Source organism: Mastomys coucha, unplaced genomic scaffold (assembly GCF_008632895.1).
Source record: "Mastomys coucha isolate ucsf_1 unplaced genomic scaffold, UCSF_Mcou_1 pScaffold12, whole genome shotgun sequence".
In the NCBI taxonomy this organism is placed as follows: Eukaryota; Metazoa; Chordata; class Mammalia; order Rodentia; family Muridae; genus Mastomys; species Mastomys coucha.
The window spans coordinates 75,842,146-75,846,194 of NW_022196894.1; positions in this window are offsets into that span (position 1 = coordinate 75,842,146).

Sequence of the window (4,049 nt, forward strand, 5' to 3'; positions counted from 1 at the left end):
AGTACATCAAAGTGCATGAAAACATAATTAATACCGAAAGCTTAAAATTGAAGCATTGCACCATGGCTTCAGAATGAGTGTTCCAAATGTAGGGATTGTTGGTTGAAATGTATAGACTTTGGGTCTAGAAAAGTGCTTGCTTGAGTGGTTATATTAATATAGTTGTGCCATTATTTTGTTTACAGGTTCATTACAATAAAGTGAATTTTGTAATAAAACATTGTTAAAATATCAAACAACAATATTGTAGCATCAATGAGAATTTTTGAGCACTATATATCAAATTTATATTCCCAATGAAGGAGTTAGAGAAAGGACTGAAGGAGCTGAAGGGTTTGCAACCCCATAGGAAGAACAATAATATGAACTAACTAGTATTCTCAGAGCTCCCAGGGACTCAACCACCAACCAAGGACTGCACATGGTGGGTCTGATTGTTCTGGCAGCATGTGTATAGTAGAGGATTGCAAAGTGGATCATCAATGGGAGGAGAGGACCTCGGCCTTGTGAAGGTTCTGTGCCCCAGTGTAGGGGAATGCCAGGGCCAATAAGTGGGAGAGGGTAGGGTGGCAAGCAGGGGGAGGGAGGAGGCAACAGAGGTTTGTTCTTGTTGTTTTTTGGAGTCCTTTTTCTTAAATTTTACCACAAAAGTACATACATAAATGGAATGCATTCTGATTCCTTAAAGGTGGATATAACTTTAATTTCTTTGAATATTTTAATATATGAAACTACATTACTGGCTCTGTTCTGGAGCTGGCAGAGAAGAACTTAGTAATGGAGGACCCTCTACTTAGTGATGGAGGCCCTTCTGCTTAGTGATGGAGGCCCTCTTCCCATTTCTCTCCTATTTTCTTTTCTTTTTAAAGATTTATTTATTTATTATATGTTATTACACTGTAGCTGTCTTCAGACACCCAAGAAGAGGGTATCAGATCTCATTATGGATAGTTGTGAGCCACCATGTTATTGCTGGGATTTGAACTCAGGACCTTCAGAAGAGCAGTCAGTGCTCTTAACTGCTGAGCCATCTCTCTAGCCCTCCCTTCTATTTTCTTAGAGAGTTCTGCTAGGGTAGTCAACCTGGTCTCTTCCCCACCCACACTATTTTAAACTGTAAAAAGGAATGACTATCTTTGACTTAGTAATTCATTCTATTTTGCAGACACCCTAGTATAGGGACTATAGGTGTGAACCATCATAGTGGTGCTTAATGACATATTTTAAGTTGTTAGTTTATATACAATACACTAAACTAGAAAGTGCTATTCTTTTTAAATATACATATCCAATAAAGAACAATAAATAATTAAAATAACAACATGAAATAAAATAGAATTAAAGAAATATTAATGTATTGAACCCATTTCTTGTTGCACTTAGGCAAGAATGTAATTGCTTTAAAGTTTTTTTTTTAATTAAAAATAGATTTCCCCCCCATATAATTCATCCTGACTACAATTTACCCTCCTTCAGCTCTCACAAGCTCCTTTCAGAGGTAACCTAATAAGCAGAAAAGGGTTCTAAGGGCAGGCAAAAGAGTAAGAGGTACGATGTTCCCACTTGTTAAAAGTCTCACAAAAACACCAGTCTAACAGCTCACAACATCTACACGGAGTAGCTGGCAGAGACACGTGTGGGCTCTGGATTTGCCGCTTCAGTCTCTGTGAGCATATATGAACTCTGCTTAGTGTGTTAGGTGGGCCAGTTTCTCTTGGTGTCCTCCACCTCTTCTGCAGGGTGCCCAGCTCTCTACAGGGAGGGACCTGACGGAGACCTCCTGTTTAGACTCTGTCTACACAATGTGTGACTGTGGGTCTCCACACCTGCTCCCATATGCTGCCAGAGGATGCCTCTGCTGACAACTGGACAAGGCCCTGATCTAGGAGGATAGTAGAATATCATTAGAAATCATGTCATTGATTTTTTTCTTCACCATCATTTTTGTTTCTACCCTAGTTCTCTGGGCTGTCTAATCTCCAGTTCCTGGTCATCCAGGTAATGTAGGGTATGGGTTACCTCTCACGGCATGGGTCTCAAGTTAAAGCAGGCATTTGTTGGCCACTCCCACAAGTTCTGTGTTACCCTTGTCCCAGTACATCTTACAGGCAGGATAGATCGTATGTTGGAGGCTTTGTGGCTGAGTTGCTGCCCTGGCTTCTCTTTCCTTAGCCTGCAGAGTACCTTCACACACCAAAGAAGCTGTAGTGTAAAGAGGAAGGCTCCATGCGAGCACCAGTTTGACCTCTATGTACAGTGAGCTCTGTGGATGTTGTCCTCAGCAAGGGGTCCACCGTGTCAGTTTTAGAGAAGAACCCTGTTTTCCTATCAGCCTGGCTTCTTTGGAGATCTTCCCCTAACAACTCAACCTAATGCCACCCTGGCCCACCACTGGAAGGTGACTGTCTACAAGAGATGTGTAGTCAGCCTCCTCATCCTCTAGTTCTAGCTTTAATATGTTTTATAAGAGTTTTGAATGACCAAGTGCTGGCTGATTTTTCTCCCTAACGTATCACATCGTTAACAGACTGGCATTTCCTGGCTCCTCAGACTCTGTGTTTTTTGAACTCATGACTTAATTTCAGTGTTCTGGTGTGAATGATTCCTCATGAAGGACTAAAGAAGTCCTTAGCCATGAAGGCCAGATTTCTATTTAAATGTTGCTTCTTCAACAGCATTCTCTCGGACCATGTTGACATGTCACCTCCTCTTTGATTTAGCATCTAAATATAACTTGCATAAAGTTCCTTAAAGTTTACAGCTCTTATTTGAAACACTAAGCAAGAAAATCAACCGGTGGTTTGACTGTTTACAAAAGCTTGGTATGTATTCTGAAAATAATTTTGGATAATTAAAATTAATATATATTACAAAAATTTTGAATAAGCAAGTAAATTGTATATTATATTTTCAATAATACTATACTATTTTTTTCAACCTAAGGGGCATGTAAAAGATGGACTTTTGTTAACTGGATTAAAATTAAATTGAGCTAAATAATAAAATGAAGTAATTAGTTTGCTGATTGTTTTTTGAGTTTCTCTACTTTTAATTGGATGTCTGGAAAGCATAGATGACTGATTTTTTTGTCTTAATCATAAAAATGCATTATTTCAGGAATCTCCAAGTTAGATCTAAGGCTAGATAAAATACTGCCTTTATCACTCGCTAAGCAGATATGACACAGGCGCCTTTCATAACTCAATGAGAAGATGGCCAAAGGTCAAGCCCTCCACCCCCACATAGTCCCCCATAATCCAACTCACAAAATTAATTCAAGCACTTAAATATGCTGGTAATTTTTTCCTAACAGATATCTGGTTATAAGGTTGTCCCTGACATTATTAATGACACTTGGTTATGTTTGCAGATAGGAGCTTAGAAGTTGTCCTCTGAGAGGCTCTACCCAGCAACTGACCGAAATAGATGCAGATATCCCACAGCCAAACATTGGAACGAGGTGGTGGACTCTTATGAAAGATTTGAGGAAGGATTGAAGTCCCTGAGTGGGATAGGAACCCCACAAGAGGACCAACAGAGTCAACTAACCTGGACTTCTGGGAGCAGAACCAGAGTTTAGTTTTTCAGACTGAACCACCATCTGAAAAACGTAAATGGGCTTGAATGAGTTTCCAGTTATGCCCTCAACAACTGGAGCAGAGGTTCTCCCTAAAGTGGTAACCTGACTGAGTTGTCCATTCTCCAGTAGGGCTGCCTTGTCTGGCTTCAGTGAGAGAATGTGCCTAGCCCTGCAGAGACTTGATGTACCAGGGTAGGGGGATACAGAGGGGAATGTCCACCTCTCAGATGAGTAGAGAAGTAGTGATGGGGGAGGATATCTGTGAGGGGGGACGGGAGGAGTACTGTTTGATGTACTTAAATAAATTAATTTTAAAAACCCTAGGGTTTTTGTTTGCTTATTTGTTTTCCAGGGATATGCCCTTCTTCATTTCTCATATATTAGACTTAATTCCAAAGTTACTCTTTCTCCACAACCTCTCCAGCACCTGCTGTCACCTGAGTTTTTTATCCTAGCCATTCTGACTGGT